Here is a 23,224-nt window from a genome sequence, read left to right on the forward strand (position 1 = left end):
CGCGGGACGGGACGGGACGCGACGCGACGGGACACGGCGGCCCCTCCCCACCCCCACGCGTGGCGAGACCCCACCGGGGGCCCCGATGCACCAACGTTACCCCCGCAGGTGCCGTCCCGCCGCAGGCGACCCGCTCCCCGGGAGGGGGGCGGGCGGCGACACCGCAGTTAGACGGGGCTCCCGCACAACCCCGTCGCGGAGGAAGGTGCTGCAAAGGAGGCGGCAAAGCAGGGCCGACGGCCGGGTCCCCCTGCGGCCCGGGCGGGCTGGCGTGCACTTTGCACTGCGAGCAAAACTTTGTCCCGGGACCAGAGCAAGTTCTGGGCACGGGGACACAGCGGGCGCTACCTGCGGAGAGCCTGACCTACCCTCTTTGCTGCGGCGAGGAAGGGGTTTTGCTCATCTGGCGCTGTTTACTTATCTGTTACACATGCAGAGTAATAGTCAAGAGTGGGGGTAGTGGCACAGAGTGCTGGGAAGCCCTGCCAGGAAAGCCTGGGAGGCCGCAGCCCTCCAGGAAGGTTAGGAGAACTTGGGAGCAGTGTTCAGGAATACTGGGACGCGCGCCAAGGGCACAGGCAAGGGGCCACCGGGAAACCACCATCAAGGAGCGAGGGGTGAGGCTCGTCCTTTCCTCCAGTTTGGGTTTTGTTTTGATCCTTGTTGCAGTGAAGCCCGGAGACACCCACCCACGACGGGGATGTCAGGCAGCCCCTGGCTCAGGTCAGGCTAAGCAAGGAGCCAGACCGCAGACTCGCCTTGCACGGGAGCCAAGAGATCGCGGCTATAGATAGTAACAGGGAAGCTGCAGCAGCGAGCGTGTTTACAGCAACAAACAGAGCCTGCAGCGCAGTCTCCAAGCAGGAGCGTCACCCAGCCAGGCTGGGATCCTGCTGGCAGCTTCTCCTGCTGTTTGAGCTCATGGGCTAAATGCAGTGCCTGATGCTGCTGCTGTTGCTGTTGCTGTGCGAGCAACCTCCGTTCTTAGAGATCTGGGCCACGGGGGCGGGAGAACTGGGCCAGCTGCTATTTCTGAGCTGCCTGTCAAAGCAGAGGGGACAGCCAAGGACTGCCGCAGCTCACAGCTCGCACCGCTCCCTGGGAAAGAGCCCACAGGGACCAGCACTGCCTCTCACCAGCTCAGCATCAGCCCATGGGCTAGCCCTTCTCAGGGCAGGCATCAGTCACCCCAGGCGCCTGTGCTGCTGGGGGCTCCTGGCCCTGGCCAGCATTCCCCCCATCCTGGCTGCCAAAGCAGTGGGGTGAGCATGGTCTCTTCAGCAGAACCAGACTACAGGCGGGGAGGTCCCCCTTCAGCATTGCCTGGAGGAGAGACGTGCCAGAAAATTAGCAAAGCCATGACCCTGTCATCCCTGCCAGCGGCCAAGCAGCAGGCCAGACCTCTGGAGCCATGTTCCCAGCAGGGCCTGGGTTGAGGCACTGGTGCCCAGTATGGGCAAGAGCCTCCAACACAGTTTCAAGTCCCAGACGTTTGCTAGGCATGTTTCAGAAAATCCCTGCTTAGACCTGCTGCTGTCTACAAACTGCCCAGGGTTCCTCCAATCAGACTGTACCCCCAAAAGAAGTGTCTGGAAATCAGGGAAGGGGGCCTGATTCACCAAAGCCCGAGATATTTTTGTGACACCCAGGCAGACCGTCTGTTGCCATCTCCGCTGGCGACCGAGCATGCTCTGTTTGTACCAAATGGAAAGTGCAAGGACGCTGCACCTTTCTAACATGTGGAGGCAAGGAAACAGAGAAAGCGAAAACATATGACGTGGGTTTGTTTTTTGCTCCAAACATGGGGCGCACACGGTTTTACCACAGCCCATGTGAGACAGAAAGGAGGAAGCAAGTGGTACCGCAGGGACAAAACATAGTCAGAGCATGAACCCTCCTGAGGGGGTTGCCCTCGCCACCATGCCAAAGGAGCCCAACGAAGGCTCCTTGCCTGCTGGGAACAGGCAGAAGTGTTCAGGTCTTTCAAAATAGCACAATCTAAGGAATGGACCACGAGTCCATTGAGCATTACAATATTATTAAATCTGTACAACCAGGGCCAGCAGGGTTTTGCTGGGCTCCAGTGGTGCTCAGCTGTAGGGATGCACTCCTGTAGGGACTGGGATTCTTCTCAGGCCAGGGGTGGGGCTGTAAATCCTGGCACGGCCCTTTGCCCCTGCTCCAGACAAGCCCACAGCATGGCTGGGCCCTGTGCTGGTGAGGAGGAGGTGGCTGCTGACCACCACCATCAGGGAGATTGCCCTTCCCAGATGCCTGGCCAGATAAAAGAGGCCATGGCCACTGCACTGCTTGTGTGTATCAATGGTGCTGGCAGGGCAGAAAGAGAGTGCTCATCCAACAAGGGTCTTGTCCTGGGTACCACCAGGACCCCTCCACCTGCTTGGCTACCATTTTTCCTCCTGCCACGCAGGGAGATGGGAAAGCTTGCAGGTCCCGGGCTGACAAGGGAGCAGCGAGCTCCCCAGCCCCAAAGTGCAGATGGGAACTTGGCCCTGCTTTCACACCCCTCCTTCAGCTGAGCTTGCGACTGAGCCTGGGCTTGGAAAACCACAGCAGAGAAGTGCCTGAGATATGTGGGCCAGTGTAAACCACACAGCCAAAACCTGCTTCAGGGGCAGGAGATGGCTGAGCCTAAATTCGGCCGTTCACCAGGGGAAAGTTCATGCCAGCAGCATGGCCCTTTGGCAGCTGCATGACAGCCCTAACCCACCTTCTGTCAGCAATACTGACCGCAACGTGGTTCCACATTGCCTTTCCAGGCACACACTATGACAGACATCTGCTTCCACCTCACCAGGGCCTGCTGGGGTGGGAAGGAGACCTGGGGGCCAGAGTCTAGCAGGAGGGCTAGCACACAGGGGATACTGCTGTGGGCTCAAAAAATAACTCCTCACTGTCAAATACCCCTCTGCACTGAGAAACCATCACTGCCTGGGCAAGTCCCCTGCCCATACCAACAGATGTTCCATGCAATACTGTGAACAACCGTTGAGGTACAGACTTCATGGGCAGGCTCCAGGGGCATTAGTACAATTCCCCCTGCACACACCTGCGCACCCGCTGTTCCTGGTGCCCCCCACCTCATGCACTCCCAGCACAGTATAAGGGACCCCCTCTGTCTGCCTGTCCCCAGGGAGGTTTGCAGAGCCGGGCAAGGGCTGCAAGGCTTGGGAGCAAATGGGATGGAAAAGCAGGAAAGGGGGGCTGATAAACCAGTGGTGGGGGCGTGCCCCCTCTCTTGATGTGGCTGGGGAGTAGAGGGTGGAAGATGGGCCCTCAGCAAATTATCCAAGGGGCCTGAGCTCCCCCCAAGACACACTGCAGCTATCACCCTCCACCTAGCCTGGGAGCCTCCAGGAGGGCAGAGTTCCAACCGCTGCTGGTCTTTAAAATGCAGCGCATACCCAAAGTAAAGTATAAACAGTAATTAATAATCACAGCAGCTGGGTGTGTGACAGGGACATCCTAAAGAATAAACACTGCAAGCAGAGACATCCCGGCATCTTGTGGTTGTGCAGCCACATGCCAAGGGCCAGCAATTACTGCGTAAAACACTGTTGAGCCCTCCCACCCATTCTCACCACTCTGCCTGCTGCTTTCACCTGCACCATGGTGGATACTCTAATAGCTCACCAGGCACGGCTAGACCTTGTTCCACACACTGACAAAACCCCATGCTGCTCACAGCCAGCAGGTCCAAAAGATGACTTTGCCCATCATAGCACTTCCTCCACACTCCATTGTCCCAGGGCCAGGCTGGCAGCTGCTGCCCCACAAGCAAGGGTTCATAACCCAGAGCAATTCAAGCGCAAAGTTCTCCAGCCACAGCTCCTGCTGCCGCCGGTGCCATCCCTTTGTGCACCATGGCAGTGCCACAGAACTGGAGCACTGCAGCCAAGCTGGCCTCTTATCTCCCCGCTGGCTTCAGCGACATAGGCCCGTCCCAGGGCATTGTGCATGCTCACAGTCATAATCCCAGGGCATTGAACAGCTGGGCACAGAGGAGAGGAAAACAATTGAAACAAAATGACCCATGCATTTGTGGAACCACTTGATATTTAGAAGTTAAATCCCAGAAATGAAAGGCAATAAGCTTGCACTTGGTGAGAGGCAACATGTTCAAACCCAGTGACAGACGGACTGATTCTCCTGATCAAACAAGATCCAAATGAAGCAAGCACAGCTGCACTTTCCTTGCTGGAACCCCACAAGGAGCATGCAGTAAAACACACACACTATTGAGAGAAAGCCTGGGCTTCTTTCTGCATCCAAGAGCTTTCTGGAGGCGGCAGCTGGATGGTCCCCTTGCACAAGCTGCCTCTTCCTCCATGGGGCTGGCAGCCATGGTGATGCTTATGGTGTGGGGTGGGCTCTGGATAAAGGGGTTGGGGGCTGGATAAAGGGGTCCTGCTCCTTCATCGGTGCGGTGGCTCTTGAAAAAAATGGGCCAAAGGTAGCAAAGGAGGAAGTGCTGAGATGAAGGAGGAAAAGGCCACTGTGCTTAGCTAAGGAGATTTTGTTGTGGGCGGAGAACAAAGCAGATGAATTAAGGGAAGGGACAGGATGTTGAAGATTGTTCGGCTCAGGACAGAAAGAAAACCTCTAATTGTTGTGACTGGGGAGTGCTCTGGGGAAAAGCTCAAGGGAACTCTGGATAAACAAAGGATCACAAAGCTGAAGATAGCCTGGGAGGGAGTGGGACAGCCTGAGGCTTGGCCACTGCTTGGATAAACAGCTCTGCTTCACTGGAGGTAGTCCCCAGATCACTTTCCTCCTATGCCATCAGTGTCAGAGACCATCGTACCAGGAGGGCTGCCCCAGAGTACAGCCATTAACACAAGCAAGGTCTCTTTTTTTGAGTCCTTGGCTCTTGTGGTGATGAGGCTATTGCAGGGACTCACAGAGACTCAGCCTGCCCTGACCCAGAGGGAGTCACGTTCAGTTGCTGCTGCTGAAAGGTAACAGTGAGATTTGAGAGCAGAGTGTTTGCTTCCTGCTCTGGCTGAGCAGTTCCTCAGGCTGGACAGTCAGGCTGCACAGAAGGCAGAGTTGAAGGAAGCCATCAGCTCTGTGGAAAGACACCGCAATGCAGGAATAGAGACCCCAGTAACGCAGCAAGAGAATGATGAGGGGTGGCTACACGGGCAGTTGGCCATCTCTGCCCTAGGAACAAACATTGGGAATACCCCAGGAAACTGAGGTTCTTTAGATGGTATTTAAGAAATGTAATAAATACGAAATTCAATATTATTAAATGGTCTGGGCTTAACAGTGCCATGAATATACATACACGTAAACAGTGTGGAACACTGCCAGCCCATCCCCGAGGCTTTGATCCTTCCCAAGGATCCAGATCTGCCAAGCAATTTGGTTTGGCTGGGGGGAACTGCTGGGAGGGAGAAACATCTTTTGTGTTAACTCGTTCCTAAGTATCCACGCAAGTGCGACAAGACCTAAGTGTATGCTTGCGCAGAGAAACCTGGAAGGAGTATGAGATTTGCAGATGATTTGGGGTGCTCTGCTCAATCTCTGCATAGTGAACAGGGTCTGGAGAAGTCTCTGTTGCTCACTGCTACCAGCCCACAGCTTGTTCCACATCAAGGAAAGCACTTGCCATTATCCAGGCCCATACCAGCACCTGAAGAGATTGGCCATGTCCTTCCCTGGTGAAGTCAGATGGAAAGCATGTAGACAATAAACAGGCGAGAAAGTACAGGTCTGGAAATTCAAATACCAACCCCCACAAAGAGGCACAATGATCCACTTTGGGACTGAGTTTGACCAGTGGTTGCACATGGGGTGCCCATCCTTCTCTGTACTCCCCTCCCGAGAGCCTAGCTGCCAAGGGCACAGCTGGTAGCCAGCGGGGACAGGGTAACTTGCTTTCTCCCCACTTGCTTTAGGATCTCAACAGAGCTCAGCAGGCTGCAGAACTGGCACCTCTTGCCTGCTTAACATACTAAACCGTGCTGGCCGCCTTGGGCACCAAGAGCGCCAGTGTGGATGTGGGCAGACACCGGCTGGAGAAAAGGCGCCCTGTGCTCCAGCACAAAGCCCCACTCAGACATGAAGAGCCGCCTGCAGCTGCCCACTCCCGGTTCCTGTAAGCAGGGATTCCCTCCTGCCTCCCCCAGGACCGAAGGCAGCCTGGAGACAGCGGTCCAGGCCTAGTAAGGAAGTGGAGAAGAGAGACCAAGCACCAGGCACAGGGCGGGCGATACTCAGCCTCCTGCAGCATGGGCTGTTCTCTCAGGGCCTCCTGCCTGCCTCCCACCCAGCACCGGGGCTGCCCGGGACTCCTCTGGCCCACATGCACTGGCCACTGGACTTTTCGGGTGCTCGCTGAGGCCAACACCCTGGCGAGGCCTGTGACACCCCTCACCCCAGTGGCCTTCACCAGGCTCCCGCCGGGCCCTGCTCACCCCTTGCCGCCCAGGGTGAGCGGCAGGAGGGGTCCACAGGACCTGCGGCCACCCAGGGGCGTAAGCCGCTCGCCTGGGTACCCGGTGGAGCCGCCGCAGCCCGCGCCCGAGGCCGACGCAGCGCATGCCCAGGCTGCCCCGGGGCAGCGGCGGGACCGCGCGGGCATACACGCGCGGCCCAGCCCCGCCGCGGGGACGGGAACGGGAATGGGCCGGCGCCGCGCAGGCCCCGCCTCCCATCCCTCCTGGCCAATCCCGACCCTGTTGCTGGGGCCGGGCCGACCGCCTGACGTTGCCCGGGAGACGGCGGAACGTTGAAAACACACAGACCTGTTGACGTCGGTGCGTGGTTTCTGTAGCAACGGGCCGGCAACGTCATCGCTCTCCCCCTCCCTCCTCTCCCCGCCGGAGCTCGCGGGCGACGCAGGCGGCGGCGTCAGCCACGGCGGGAGGGGTGGAGCCCCGTCGCCAAGGCAGCGGCGGAGGGTGGGGCTCGGTCGCCATGGCAGCGGGAGCGGCTGTTGTTTGTTTGGGAGCCGGCGGCGGCCCTGGCCCCTGTCGGGCGTCCTGCCCACGCGGCTGCCGGCGCCCGGCGGCGGCTGGCCCCGCCGGCGGGGCACCCTGCCCAGTCTGCCCCTCTGCCGCTGCCCGGCTGCCCTCTCGGCCCTGCTGGGGAAGCCCCTCAGACCGGGTGTCCCGCCGCGCGGGAGCCCCCACGGGCAGAAGGCAGCACTCTGGGGCAGGGCCTGGTAGGCACCCCATCGGCCAGCACTGGGTACCCCTGCCTGGCACACCAGGAGGGCTGTGGCTTGGTAACCTGAGGTGGGAAATGGGTCCAAGGTAAAAAATAACCCTGCTGAAAAGGAGCATTTATTTTTCACTCACATCAGCTGCACAGCCCACTGCAGTAGGGAGCCTGGCCAGCAGTAGTAACCGCCTGGCTGGAGGAAGAGCCTGGGGCTTGGACAGGCTGGGATGGATGCATGGATGCATGGATGGATGCAGAAGGCCATGCTGCAGGCCCCGCTCTGAGAGGGATGGGTATAAGCTTTTGCAGGTGTGGGCTGAGCCCCCGCAGCACATGTGCTGCAGTTTTTCTGTGCTTATCACCTGGGGTGCCATGTGGGGTGCATGTGTGAACGTCCAGGCAAACATCAGAAAACAAAAAGTGAACCATATATGTTGCAGTGTTTTCTGGTCTATGTCAGGAATAGTGGCCAGGTCCGTCCACTGCCTCCCACCAGCATCTTCTGCAAAGCCCGCTCTGCCAAAACCACCCAGTAGACTTTGCCCAGCGCCAGTGTGTGGTGTTGCTCCTGTGACTGGCAACAGCGGTGCCTGGTGGAGGACAGACAGACCAAATGCTCCTCCCTGTGCTGGGGTGGCATGGGCTGCTCCGGAGAGCCCTGCTCCCAGCACCCTGCCTCCTCACCGACTGCTGGCCTTTGGGTGTACTTTGGGTGTCTTCCCCTCTGACATCAGCTGCCTCCCCTACAACGTGTGGCAGCCAAAGACCTCCTAGGTGAAACACCCTGTGTGGAGAACCACTGGTGGGGGGACCCACCCACCAGCATTTCCCCTGTGACCAGGTGGGTGGGTCACACCAGCTGGGGAGCTCCCCTGAAACCCCAAACCTTGCACAAGCACTGACAGGAGAGGAGGGAACCTCGGGGCCGTCCCTGCCTTGGCCGCTTTGTTAGGTGCCTGCGGAGTGGGAACTCCCAGCGCCTCTTCCCGCCGCCACCATCTGCTGAGGCCAGAAAACTGGAAACCAGCTGCTTGCCCAACCCTCGCCAGCAGCCAGGCTGTTGTCATTGCCGTTTGCTTTACATCAGCTCTATTTGGTTTGGCAGGCTGAGGGCAGCAGGTTCAATCCGGGTGATTTTACGAGGGCTGGTTCCTGTCCCACACCCCTAGTTGCTGAACACCGTGTACGTTGAGGATACCCTTGTCCTGCAGCCCTGGGGCAGGAAAGGGTGCGGCTGAAATTAGTGTTTGCTTCTCAAGGGCAAGCCTGAAGTGACGGCGTTTGAGAAGCTAATCACTAGGTGTGAGAAAAGGCTTTCTGCATGGTCACGGCAGCTCCCCACGTGCCGCTGCGTGCCCGGTCACCTGCATCTGGGGACCACTGGCCATGTGGGGAAGTGTGGGTAGACAGCCAAAGGCAGCGATCACGCCTGGGGTCTGGCCGTCTGCAATGCAGACCACGTCCAAAGTCACCTCCCAGGGTGACTGAGGTCAGCGAGAGGGATGTCCCACTGGGACGGGTCCCCTCCCACAGCCCTGGCCTCAGGCAGCGCCCGCTGCTGAGGCCTGGCATGCAGGGAATGCTTCATTTCCATCTGAAATGCATCTTGTCCAGGCAGCTGGTACCTTTGGTAAGGGGGGTGGTTTCTCCTCCACGTTTTACACTGAAGAGAAAAAGGGAAAATGCCACTAGTTAGTCCCACTGCTCCCCTTTTTCCAGGACAGGCCATCCACCCTCTGGCCCTGTCCCATCCCAGGGTATAGGCAACAGGGCTGCCGGCTGGGGTGATCGCAGCTCCTGGGCTGCAAGGAGCCACAGAGGCCAATTAGCCCAGTGTTCTCATTATCCCCCACCTCATCTCAATCAACTGGGCAGCACTGGTGTCCTGCCCTGCCAGTCAGTGACCCTGCCAGGGCTGGGGTGTCTCCCTGCTGTCTGATGCAGGACCTCACCCAGGAGAAGGAGCAGTGTGGCAGAGGACAGAGAGTTCAGCACCCCATAGCAGTTCAAGTCACCTCCACCCAGCCCTGCCCCGCTACTTCTTCCCAAACCTGCCCTGCCCTGCAGCACACAGGCCCAGCTGAGCGGTGATGTGGGGTAAGAGCAAGTGGCTGATGATTTGGAGTGTTAGGAGGGTGGCCACACACACGGCCCTGTGTTGCTCCTTGTCCCCTCCTGCCTGAGCCATGTATTTATTTCCCTTGCTCTGGCCATAGGGGCATGCAGCTGTGTGGCAAGCCAATTCAGAGAGCTGACCCCTCTGGAAACGGAGCACTTTATTTCAGCACATTGGAGATCAGCTCGGGCCACTTGCTGCTCAGGCTTGCCATGGGCTTGAGCTGTTGCCCGGCTCCCCTCCCTGCTGGAGGACACCGTTCTTGCTCCTTGCTAGGTTCAGCTCTTGGCCATGGAGTGAGGAGCTGCCCTCTTGTGCTACCCCCGCAGAAAACCCTTTGCCGCCTTTTATCAATCAGTCCTGTGCTGGCCTAGCAAGGTGAAATGTCTGGAAGCAAAGTCAAGAATCAGCAAGCAGTGCAGGGAGCAGGCTGGGTCCCGTGCCAGGAGGAGTGGGAAAAGCCAGCCCACGGCAGCTTGGCTCAGACTGCTGCGAAGTGGCAACCTGGGCGGCGGGGCACCCACCTGTGCTGGCATGACACAGGGTGTGGTGCTGGCAGCAGCCCAAGTCCCTGTAAATCAGCTGATCCAAATCTGGGAGGAGCAGCTGGCACCCCCCAAACTGAGCTGAGGTTCACGGTGCTGTTCCAGAGCCTTGTGGTGAGCTGTGCTGGCAGGCAATTAACCCCTGGAAAACAAAAGATGAAGGCTTTTCTGCCAGATCAACTCCTGGATCTGGTTTGCCAAGCAGCTGTGTATAGTGGTGTGCTGGCACAACAGAGACGATGTGAGCAAGTACCGAGGAGCTGCGATTGCTTAGATTACTTCAAATAGCTGTAGCACAAAAAAAGTTTAACCATGGCCACACAGATGACCCTGAGCTAATAGGACTCCAGCTATCTGCTGAGGCTTTTTGAGTCCAAGCCTGGGACAAGTCTTTATGGAATTGCTTCACTAGGACAGGCTTTAATGAGTGCTGGAGCTGAGCTCTAGCAGGAGGTCTTGGGTGGTGAGGGGGTGACCTGTCCTTTTACACAATATTTGAGTGCGTTTGCACTTCCCTGCAGAACTGAGAGGGAGGCAGTTGGCTGCTCTCCCAGTTTATCCTGAGTCTGTAATGTTTTCACGCCCTGAAGCATTTCGTTTCTTTGTGCATTTCTTGGTTACTCTGAGGCCAATTCTGGCAGTTTTAGTGGCATCTGCTCCCCGGGCAGCATTCACAGTGAGGTGCACCCACAGCAGCATTGCAGGGGGCTGTGTAACAACATTACTCCCCTCCTGTCCCTTTGGCCCAAGTGCGTGCTGCCTGGCTAGCTCTACAGGGGCTTGCAGAGATGCTGTGCTCTCCATGCAAATCCTATCCCTCCACATGTGCCGTATATGTCCTCATAATCTTTGGGATGCTCCCCTGTATCCCAGGCTGGACGACACTCATCCTCTTGGTGCTGATTGTCCTCTCTCTCCCCAGCAAGTTGGATCACTCTGCAGTGAGCCACTCGCTGCGATCGTGACTGTTGTGAAACAGTTGAACTTCCTACGGGAGCAGCAGCGCTTGCCTGTCAGCCTGTGCCTGGCGCTCACAACGCCTCCAGCACTCCCAGCCCTGCTTCCTCCTCCCTGACGTGCGCACATGCACGCTGCTGCACGCACACTCGGCCCTCCTCCAGCAGCCTTCTGCGCCCGCTGGAGTCCCAGGGGCCAGGGCCTGCCCTGGGGAGTGTGCCAATGAAGGGGACACGGTGGTGTGCTGGGGGGTCTGAGGTTCCCAGCACTGATGGGGGATGCATGAGGAAGACGGATACGGGTCCTGCTGGGAAGACCCTGAGGAGGCATCTCTACCACCCCAGCCAGCAGCTCCTTGGGTGGGTGGTGGTTGTACATGGACCACAGCCCCCTCGCCCTGTGGGTTATCCTGTGCCCAGCAGTGCCTCTCTGGGAGCAGCGGGGTGGTGGGCATGGCCTCTCAGGCAGGCACATGCCCAGGGTGGGAGATGTCGGATGCCGTGGCCGCCGCAGAAGCTCGGCTGTGTTCCCAGGAGGTGACTCTTTAGGAAGTGGGTGCGTCCTGCCGGTGCCGCCACAGGAGGCCCAGCGGGAACTGCGTGGGAGCAAGGAGAGCCCTGGAGAAGGCTGGGCCCTGGCCTGACCCCCCCGGTCATTAGGGAGAATGTGGCTTTGTTGTGAGTCAGCAGCAGAGCTGGGCGCAGGGAAAGCAGGGCCCAGAGACCAGAGGAGGAGGGATGTGCCAACCAGCATTGTGACATGTCCTAATCGCTTTAGCTTCCAAATCCACATTGTGCTATTAGACTTGCTTGCTTGCACAAGAAACAAATGCAAGAGGCATTCCCCAATACTCCCTTCAGGCAGTGGGCTCCAATGCCTAACCCAGATGTTGGCAGACTGTCTGCGCCAGACAGAAAAGAAGGGAGACCTGGTCTCACAACTTCCTGCAAAAAATTCCCAAACCGGCACGCCCAAGGCTTGCTGCTCTGCCTGAACAGTCTGGGACCAGGCACTGGAGCATCAATGATAAAGCCACCACCCAGGAGGACCAGGCATGGAGGAGCCATAGCTGCTGTGGGTGAGGAGCCCTGCAGAATGCGTCTGCTCCCTGCATCTGGGAAATAGCTGTTGTGCAGAGGCCAGGCACTGTGGTCAGCTAGCGTGGGACAGGATCACCGCTGGCCATTCACCACCTCATGCTTTATGTACAGGAGGTCAGCCCACGGAGCAGCCCTGGGGATCTCTCAGGGCCTTGGCCACAGTGTCAGACCATGGTACACCAGAGTGCCAGGAAGCATGGGCAGTGGGGGCAGGAGCTCCCCACTTCCCCTCCACTCCATGGGATCCCCCAGTACACTAACTGGCTCCCAGTGCTGGGTGCTGGGCTGGCCTTGCCAGGCTCCTGCGCGGTCCCATTGGCCTCTGGTGCACCCACAGAAGTCCCAAGGGGAGAGCAGCCTCCTGCTGCTCCTGCTGCTGTGGCTGCTGCTGCTGCCACCTAATGGAGCCGCTCCTCTTGCCCGGGTGAGATGAAAGCACCAGTGCTCTGCACCAGCGGGCCAAAGCGTGCCCATGCCAAGCAGGCTGCTGCCTGGCTGTGCCTGTGCCCACGCTGGCGGGGAGCGTGTGTGACACGCAGGTGCTGGAATGGGTGAAACCTTTGAGTGCATGTCACACCACATGGAGGGAAACCTGCCCTTCCCGCACAGACAGTCGCTCTTGAATCTTGCTGAACACTCTCTCTCCCTGTGCACACATGTACGGCACACTGGGCCTACGCGGCTGCCGCGCATGTGGAGGTCTCGGCTGCCAGGAGCAAGCATCCAAGCTCGCGGCGGCTGAGATGGGGAAAGCGTAGCAGCTCCTGAGCGATGCAGGTCATGGCAGGATGCTTTATATAACCCATAGCCACAGAGAACACCAAAATAGCTGCCTCCCTGCTGCTCAGTTCGTCTCTTCCATCAAACACGGATAAAATTAGAGCAGGCAGTGACGTGCACCTACGTCTGCGCAGGGACTCCAGGGAGACAGAGGGAGCCAGCTCAGGGCTCTGCCATTAGCGGCATAGCCTGCCAGAGCTTTCAAGTAAAATCCGTCAGTGAGGCTGGTGTGTGGCCGCAGGGGACAGATGTGTGGAAGAGGAGGAGGCGGTGGAGGGGGCACAGCTGCCGAAGGCACTCGGGGATCGCTCCACGCCTCATCATTGCCTTTTGGGAATGCAGGCAGAGCGATTGCACGCAAGCTGGGCTTCACCACTGTGCTGACCCTCGCCCTCCCGGTGCAGGCACCGCAGGGTTGGAACAGGGCTGCTGCCAATGCTGGGCTCTGGACTGAAGCATCTCAGAGGGCCAAATCACCAGGCAGAGGAGTGCCGGAGCAGGAATACTTCTGCCAGAGCTTTCGAGCAAACATGCTTCTGTGGGCTGGGACCCAGAGCTGCCGCTCTCCCCTGGGAAGAGACCCACAGAGTTGACCAACCCTGCTCCGTCTCTGCTGACTTTGCAACCAGCTGGAGTCCCAGGCTATGTAGTACTGGAGGGTGGTGAAAAGCTGATTCAGAAAACACTGCGTGGAGGCTCAGACCCCTTTAAGAAAAAAAACTGAACAAGAAAAGAGAGCCAGGATAAAAGCCTAGGGTAGGAGCCAGAAAACAGTCACCTACATCCCTGTGTAGACAACAAGATAAGGTCTGAGCCTTTCACTGATGACATGAGAAACTGCGATTGCTCAAAGCCTCTGAATACCAGGTAAAAAAATAGTGTAATTTTCCAAAGCACATGCAGGAGGTGTTCAACTTCTGCTCTTTCTTTTGGATTTGTTTGCTTTGTTTTTTATTATCTGGTTTACCAGTCTGAACAGAGGAGAGGAAGCCAGGAATGCAGTTGACCATTGTGCTGTGACATTGCCACAGCCTGTGACCCTGGGCACAACTTTCCCTGACATCCACATGTCTGTGTGGGTGCTTTGGCGTCCATCCTTCTCTCTGGGGATAGCATTCTCCATCCTGTTTCAGCTGACAGGCTAAGGATTCGGAAAGGTGAACGAGTTAATATTTGTCAAACACTGAAGATGACTAGAGCCCTGGAGAAAATCTCTATGTTAATCTTTATTTATGGATAAGCAATGAAAAAAAGAAAAAAAAAATAAACAAAAAACCTGAAAGGTTTAAATTTTTTTTCCTGGCCTGAGAGGCATGCCCACTTGTGACGGTAATTTGTGCCCCATCCCCTGGAGCTCTGCCACCTTCCCCCCCCACCTCTGCCACACGACACTGCCGGATAACTCTGCTCTTAGAGAGGTGGCTCAGATTCCAGCCAGCTCCTGGAGGCAGGAATTGCAGATCTGTGTAGCATATCTATATGGCAGCATGGCAATGGCGTGGCAGCCACAGCAGCAGCTCCTCTCACTGACCTCGAAAAAAACCCAAAACCACACAGAGCAAGTGGAATCTGTTCATCTTCCCCACAAGCTCCTGGAGTTGAATAGCTGAACAATGGAGAAGCACACAGATGAGAGGAGGGATACCTGCGTCATGCCGTGGGGTCCCTCCTTATTCTGTCCTGCCCTCAGCCTGCCAAGGTCACCTGGAAGTTGCTCACATTTCCTTGGGGACATTGTTTGCTGAGTATCCATCACTGCCTTCTATCTTATCTCACTGATTTCTGAGGAATTGCCCTGCAATCCAAATGGCTGCCATATGGTGCAGACCAACCGGTGCGGTGTCCCTGTGTTCTCTCTTATCTTCTCCTTTGGCCCATGACAGGGCCAAGGGACGTGTGTGCCTGCACAGCACACAGAATGACTGAAGTGATGCAGCTTGGTTGTGAGTGTTCAGTGACGCAGTTCAGAAAGGGTGTTTGGAACTCAAAAGGCTTCATGTGAATGTACAGCAAAATCCAGGCTCTCTGGGTTAGTAACAAGGTCCACGTGACTTCTCCCAGCCACAGGTGGCTGCATCTGCATCCCCAAGACCCAATACAGCTTTGCGCCCCTGTGATGCTGCTCAGAACAAGCTGCTGCCTGGTGCTGCCCACACCAACCACTCTGTGTGCAGGCAGAGCTGCTGGTGCTGCCTGCCAGCTGGGTAGGGGGCATTCATCCCGTGGGTGCCCAGGATACCTGGTTGCTTAATTTCACTGAAATCACTGGTGTATTAGTAGCAGAAAGCCTCTCAGAGAGCAGAGAAGGCAGAGGTGGAAAGGAACAGCAAGACTGGGACAGGCCAGAAGTGCCCACAAAACGTGTCCTTTCTCCACAAGCCACAAATTACCCCTCCTCAGACCATGCTGACTGTTGCTGAAGAGTTACGAGGCACCAAAGGCAGGTGAGGCAGCCATGGACCAGCCACTGGGAAAGCGGAGAGAGGGTTGCACAGCTCAGTGGCACAGAACATGGGAAGCCTTTGGTGCTTCCACTGCACTCACAGCTCACCTGTGCCCTCTCCTGCACACCTCTTGAGGGATGGAAGAAGTAGCACATGAACATAGATCATCGGGCGTATTTGTTGCAGGCAAGGGCGGGAGAGCACTATGATACAGTCTGGGATTCCCCTAGGGCTGTTGGACGACTCTTTTTTACTAGTGAGATCTCTGATCTCTGCTGGGACAAGATGAATGGGGGAGCAGGATTAATTTACAATCCCTTTTACGTCACTTGTCGGAAGATTTAATGACTGGGATTTCCCTCCAGTTATCCTGGGGGAATTGGAGCTCATTTTATAAACTCTCCTCCAGTGTCAGGCAAGGAGCCACTCTCAGGCTGTTTCAGTCTCTTTAGAAAACAGGAATAAAAATTGTTTCCTGTGAGCAGTAGCAAGGAGCAGCCTGGCATAACCGTGCTCTGAAAAGGGTACTTTACAGCAGGAGCATCTTTCTCCTCAAACCCTCAGCACACTGCTCTTTCATAACTGTTCTGTAGCTCAAAATAACCTGTCCTGGCAGCTGGTGTTACTTGCATAAGGAGGAAGCTGAGGCCCTCAGTGAGGTCGAAGGGAAGAGCACCCTGTCTAGACTAACATCCCTGGGGATTTCAGCCCCAACCTCTTGGAAACCCCCCTGGTCCAGAACTGCCCTGGTGAGTCAGAGCCACTTGCACAAAGCCAGCACCAAGACGAACTCCAGAGCCATCCCTTCACTCTGACAGCTCTCCTGTGACATACACCTCTTGGGAAGGCTTCTGCAGGGCAAAGGAAATTTTCACGTTGCTTTTACCACTTGACCCTTATCAGCTCTTCCTAACCATTCTGCAGGACAGATGAGAACCTGCAGTCGCACATCCTGTCTTTCTTTGTTGCCTGGTTTTCCATTCTCTCCAGTTAGAAGTCTTTCTTGTGCTGCTCACCACAAGGCCTCTCCACTAACACTCTCCATAACAGATGTTGCATGGGATGCTCAGCCATGTCTTTGGTGCTCACTAAGCCCAGTGCACCGACAAGGCTCACAGGGCCCACCGGGAGTGTCTTCTTGCCTGTGGCTAGCACTAAGAAAAACAGTATCCGTGAGGTATCTCTTCCCTGGGTTTTAGGGTGCCTCCTGCACCCCCACCCAGCCCAACAGCCTGGTTTGCCCTTGCAGAAGGAACTCCGCAATGCAGAAGTTGCCCATCTGCACCGGGTGGCCACGGAGGCTGTGGTTTGGGTGAGCCATCCTGCCCCATAGAAGTCCTACCATAGAGGAGTTATTAATATTCCTGTTGCCCACGTGTCATGCTGACGAGCTTCCAAGGATAAGTGCTCTCCTCATGTGCCTGTGGAGAGAGGGGACTTCCCAGGCCTAATTCAATGCTTCCCATTCCTGCTTTCTTACACATCAATCTGTGCCGAGGCTATGAATATGTCCTGCTGAATCAGTGTTCATCCAGCCAACTTCCCCTTTTCACAAGGGGAAATATTTATAATCTAACTCTCAAGCCACCACACAGTGCAGCTGGTGGAAGACATCCAACAAACATCCCATCTAACTGCTGCCTTTGCTGCCAAGCCTCCTCCTGAGAGCTGGTGACTTGAGTAGCATTCAACTGCGCTGTTGGGGATATACATGAGGTAATATTCCTTAAGCTGTTCATTAGATGCTGACCACTGTGATGAGCTGCAAGAAGGAATGTTCCTCATGTAAATCTTCAAATAATCAGCAGAGCTGTTCTGAGCTGGAAAAAATCACACCAGTCTGGAGGAATTAATTAAGGGTTGTCTTCAGTGGAAAACCTGGCTTGGTACTCTCCATTGCATCAAGCATGAAGATATCTTTGAAATATATAGCATCCCTGTGCATAAATGTTCTCTGTTTATTATTACCAGGTGGTAAGAGGATAATATAATTCAGAAATAGTGGCTCCATAGCTACAGCCGAGATCAATTTTCTGTTTAAAACAGGGATTTGAGCTCTCTCCTGTCTTGGTGTTCACTCCTCAGTGTTCTTGCACTTGCATGTTTGTATAAGAAGGAAAGATCTGAGAACAGACAGGTACAAATGTTAAATAGCTGAGAAGATTAAAATTAGCCCTTGAAGAAATACAGCCTCTAGTAACAAACCTTTTTGACGTTTAATCATCACCATAGTAGACTAATAAAAAGACTTCAGGCTTCCCACACAATAAAACCTTACTGCTATCATGTGTAAAGCCTACACAAGAATATATATATTTTTTTTGTTTCCTGAGCATTTTTGACATTATTTTTGATACGTGAAAGTCCCTCTGGATGGTTAAATTTTCTTTTAAAAATTCGACTGAAGTCACAACTTTTCTTAAATGGGGATCATTTGGAAGAGTTGCACTTAAAACACATGCACAAACCTTTCCTTGTACCTACTGATGGATTTCTCTGAGTTGCTGTCTCCCGCAGCTTGGGCAGCTGTATTCCTTGAGAATGGACTTGACTATGAACAACTGGAGGACAAGTTTTGTGACAGATAAGCTTTCAGTTACAAAAAACTGAAACTGATATAAGGAAATACCTTCACAGACATTGGACAGCGAGTCTAGAAAACATTTAATTAAATAATCCTGCAATATTAAAAAACATTAAAACTTACATGGCTGGTAGAAAGATCCAGATTTTTTGAAGTCAGTGTATGCTTTAAAAAGGATAGTGAGTCTTCTTCTGAGGTCCTCTGGCTAGCTCTAACTAGTAAAAATGTGATGCTGGAGTAAACATGTCCTGTCTTTCTGCTGTGGGCTTCGCTGTTCTCCTATGTCATGTCTATCACTAGCCATTATCAGTGGAGGAGCTGGTTTGGGGGGTCTGGGAACTGGTCTGGGGGTCTCTAGCAATTGACAGGGATGAGGTGAGCGAGTACTCCACCTGATCTGCAGGGAGGTGGATGTGGCATGGCCAACCACCTCTTATTTAAGGTGCTGTCCACTATAAATTGGCTTTATCTCTCCATTTCACTCACTTTTTTCATGAGTGAGGAGACTGCTCTGTCAGACTTGCACAGAGCATCAATACACGATGTAACTGCTGATTAAACCTTTATTTCAGCATAAATTCGGTTTGAGGAAACCTAGGGTGGGATTTACCTCACCACATTTAGATATCCAGTTCAAGACGAGATCACCATCTCTCTATAATAACCTGTTTCTCTCCATTGCTTGGAAAAGGGATGCAGCCCCCAAGCCCCATCAGCTGCAGAGATGGGTGTTCAATCAGTTGGAGCTCAGTTCTAGTCTTTTAAGAAAAGGTAATCGTGAAGTAATGCCTCAAACCTTTAAATGTACTCTCTTTTGTGTTGTCTTGAGCCTGCACTGCGTTTCGCAACTGAAAAACAAATAGTGGTATGACTTAACATTGGAGGCTTTGCCTGTTAAGACATGACAATACCCCAAGCCTCTGGTTTTTAGAGCTGTGGTTTAGGCGACAAAATTGCATGCAAGCTTTTGTAGGGCATCTTGAAAGGCTATGTAAGCAGCAATTTCTTACCCTCCCTTAGCATTTTAATCGCAGAGGTCAGCAGAGGACAGGACAGGGGCTGGGGACTGAGAGGAGGTAACAAGCCAGCTTCTTCTTGCAGATGGTAGAGGTTTCTAGGTGGATTTGTTGTAGGTGTTTGCTGGGGAAGTTCATCCCAATGCAGCTGCTGGTGAGCAGGAGAGGCCAGTGGGTCACTGCGGACAGGGGAGCTCGTGCGGTGCACGCTGCTGGGGCTTGGGCTGGAGCCACCTGTGGGGAACTGGAAAGGGGAATGGGCTCCCCTTGAGCTCCAGAAGGGCAGTAGGTGAAAGCTGCTGGGAAGTGAAGTGGGAGGTTTCCTCAAAAATCTCAGAGGGAGCCTTGCGAGCCTGCCAGGCTATTACTTGAAAGCCAAAATCCTGCCTGGCAGCAGGCAAAGTGCCAGGGAGAGGCGAGAGAAGTGTCGTGAATGCTTGTGTCCTCAGAGGGGTTTGTGTGTGACTGAACCTGGGCTATCTTGGATGAAGGATGTTTCTTTACTCATGTTTTAGGTCAAGCAACATACACTTGATTTGAAACAAAACCAATTCACATTTAGGCAGGTTTTTTAATTACTTTAGGCAGAAATAACGTCAGTCACTGGGTGAAATGGAAACAGGTATGTATAAATATATTGTAATAATAGTTTGTCTCCTCAAAGGAATTACCTTATAAGCTTCCTGATCTAGAGGTCATTTTGTTCCATGCCTTTTATCCAAATACTATATATTTTAGCCATATGGCCAGCACACAGTACCTGGTGTCTCTGGGACAGATTACGGGGGGCAGAGCAGCACGATGCTGTTTTATGGCTGTTTAGCCACTGATTTATTTTTAGTTGATTGAATAACATCCCTATCTGGATTGTGATCACGATGGTGACTGGGATGGTTATATCCTAGCAATGAGTTCAAATATAGCCACTTAAATGAAGAAGCCTTGCACTTTCCATAAGAAGTGAATAAATAATTTTGCATGGTTAGTAAAAGCAGTGATTAGCATCGTAAAGCATGTGTAGCCTTTATAGAAGTTTCTCAGTAGCTTGTAGTGGATTGCCAGGTGCAAGGCAGAATGCAAAAAGATTAGAGTATAAAAGTAAGCATAGAATAGTTTTTAAGAAGAAAATTGTTTCAACATTTTATTGTCTAAAAGAATAAAATGCAGAAATGCCACAGCAGCTGACACAGAAACAGTAAAAAAAAGTCTAATTATATAATTCACTTACATTCATACACATTGTTTAATAGAGACAGCAAATTAGTGTTGTTTTCTGCCATTTACCATAGATAAAAGATACATTTTGGTATGGCAAAAATCCACTGCTGCCAACACTCTGTGACCTTCTTTGTCTGTTGGGAAAAAATTAGAAAAATGGCTGGAAAGGACACATTTTTCCTCAGTGGCCATTGCTGCCTCAAACTACAGAGGCTTCCAGCGCTCCTTTGCTAACAAAGGGCTGGAAGCTGAATAACTCATTGCTCTCCTCATTATTTTCAAGGCAGCAATGAAACTGCATTAGGGATATTTGGAAATACAAAAAGTAGTGATGACCAAGATGTTTTAAATTTTGACAACGTGTCATGATTGGCAGATGACAGGCTAATATTTACTTTGGGAATACACCATCTGGCCACACACTCATAGCAGCGAGAACGAATACCTGCTTCCAGCTAATTGCCGAGCTCCCACAATGCGTAACACGGCAGATGAGGCTGAAATAGGTTATCGCTTCATCTTGACAGTTGTGTAACAAGTGATCAATCTCTTCTCCTCTGTTAAGTGTTTCAGAATTACAGGAAGCATTTCATTTTGCCAGCCTCCGCTATGTGGAAATGTTAAGGCATGTCCCTGCAAGACTGTTATTTCTAAATCTGCAGCTGAAAAGATCTTAAAATGCTTTCCTCTGCTAGAAGTTACTTTGCACGCTCAAGAAATGCCGCCCCATTGCGTGTTTAAGTGCTTTAAAGAGTGAAAAGCTGCGGATTGCGAAGAGAGTGGCAGCAGCTCAGAACTGCTTTCTTTCACAACACGCTGAAGCACTGAAGAATCTCTGATGTGTTTTATAATTAGATCTGAACTTGCCAGCGCTGCAGTTTCTAGCATAATGCCTCCACATGAGAGAAGGCTACAACAGAAAGAGGGGGATAAATTTATTGGTCATAAATGTAACTCCTCTAAAAATGTACCATGACAAAACGGCCATGATGGGAAGGGACTGTATTCAGTTACATATTTCATGTTCAGTGATTGACTTCAGACTTTTAGAAAATGAGGCTACCTTAATGTGAATGAACCCCTTTCTTTGATATTTTCCGCAGAAAATAAGGTATTATTGAACGCTTTAAACATGCTAACAGACTGCGTATGTATCGTTGGCATGAGGATGTTCTACACGGAGAGATTTGTCGTGCTGTGTGTGTTTCATTAGGAATTTCATGGTACAACATTGCAACATTTCATATCTTCAGCTTCTAGTAATCCATGTTTCTTAAAACTTGTGAAATAATAGCTATTTCTGCCTTAAGCACTGCAACGGAAAGAATGTTTTCATTGTGCAAAGACACTTTGACATATTGCAGAAGGAGCAAAATATTTATTTTGTTAAAGTTAAGCTTCTGAATAATTTAATTGTCCAAGTAATGAAAGGTTTGTGAACCAATAGGAAAAATAAAGATGTACTTAAATGCACAGCAAGTGACCATAAATCCCATTTCAAACAATAAACTGGACCTAGAAGTAAAGTAATGGACTAAACATTTGAGCACAGTCAACCTTCACTTAAAAGATACATGCTCTGCTAAGGAAAATTTTGTTTCCCTAAATGCCATTTAAATTAAGGTCGAAGGCCTAGTGTTGGGGACGTTCTTGTGTGAGGGTTCTCTTTATTTCCCTCCAAGCAAGGAGGTCACTCCATCACTGTACAGTTGGGCTTAGTTTCTGTTCCTGCACATGGAGGATTCGTATTGTCTTGGTAAATAGGAGCACAAGAATGAGAAAGCACAGAGCTGTTGTTTCCAATGCTCTGGCTACGGTGTCTTGATCCACACATGAACATCCGAGCATTAGGTTTGCTGCTTTAAGCCTCTTAAGATTGAAGTTTGTACTGACTCCCAGTTACTGCTTGTCATTAAAGACGTGTTTTGCCTTGAGCAAAACCCTGCAGAGAGAACTGGTGATATTTAAGAAATATAAGTGAGACAATGGTGTAGTGTTGTTTGGTTTTGTTTTACTTAAGCTAATAGAAATGAAAGCACTTTTTTACTTTCTAGCGATGTTACTATCTGTCATGGTTTAACCCCAGCTGGCAACTAAGCACCATGCAGCCACTCACTCGCTCCCCCCTGGTGGGATGGGGGAGAGAAACAGATGAGTAAAAGTGGGAAAACTTGTGGACTGATATAAAGACAGTTTAATAGGTAAAAGCTGCACATGCAAGCAAAGCAAAACAAGGAATTAATTCACTCTTTCCCACGGGCAGGCAGGGGTTCAGCCAGCTCCAGGACAGCTGGGATCCATCACCATAACAGTTACCTGGGAAGACAAACGCCTTAACTCTGAACATCTCCCCCTTCCTTTTTCTTCCTCCAGCTTTATAGACTAAACATGACACCATATGGTATGGAATATCCCTTTGGCCAATTTAGGTCAGCTGTCCTGGCTGTGTCCCAGCTCCTTTATGCAGCCCCAGCCTCCTCGCTGTGGGGTGGTGTGAAGAGCAGCAGAGGCCTTGAGTCTGTAAGCACCACCCTGCAATAGCTAGAACATCCCTGTGTTATCAACACTGTGTCCAGCACAAATCCAAAATGTGGCCCCACACTAGCTACCATGAAGAAAATTATCTCTACCCCAGCCCAAACCAATACATTATCCATTCCTTTCTTCCTGCCTTTCCTTGCACCTCAACATACCCAAATATTTGCAGCCCAGCCCAGGAGCTGGCTGCAGCTGTGGCGGTCATAATCACACACCCGGGAGATCTGCGTCCCTCTGTCCCCAGCAGGGCAAGGTGCTTGTTCCACTCGTGCAGGTCCCCCCCGTGGTGCCGCTCGCTGGGATCCCTGCAGCAGGGCCGGGGAGGGAGGCTGGGAGAGGAGGGGGCTGCTGGTGTGGGGCCAGGGGAGCAGCGCTCCAGAGCTGCTTGGTGGGTTATTTACTGCTATGGTCCTGAGAGTAAAATAGAGCAAGCGCAAAAAAAAAACAAAGGAAAAAGCAGATCTGAGGACGTGTCGGAAAGGGAGAGAAAAAAATAATCCTTCAAGTATCTTTAAAAGTCATGATAATTTTATTTGCTGTTAAAAGCACTTGCATACCTTTGCTGCTATTGTATTTGGAGGATGCTGACCCAAAAAAGTAACACATCTGATAAAACTATATTTTCTTGACTGAACAGGACCAGAGGAAAACTACTCAGAAATTAAAAACTAACAAACAAAAAAACAACACACCAAAAAAAACCCCAAACAAACAAAAAAACCAAACCCCACCAAA

The sequence above is a fragment of the Columba livia genome, chromosome 5 (genome assembly GCF_036013475.1).
Source record: "Columba livia isolate bColLiv1 breed racing homer chromosome 5, bColLiv1.pat.W.v2, whole genome shotgun sequence".
NCBI lineage: Eukaryota > Metazoa > Chordata > Aves > Columbiformes > Columbidae > Columba > Columba livia.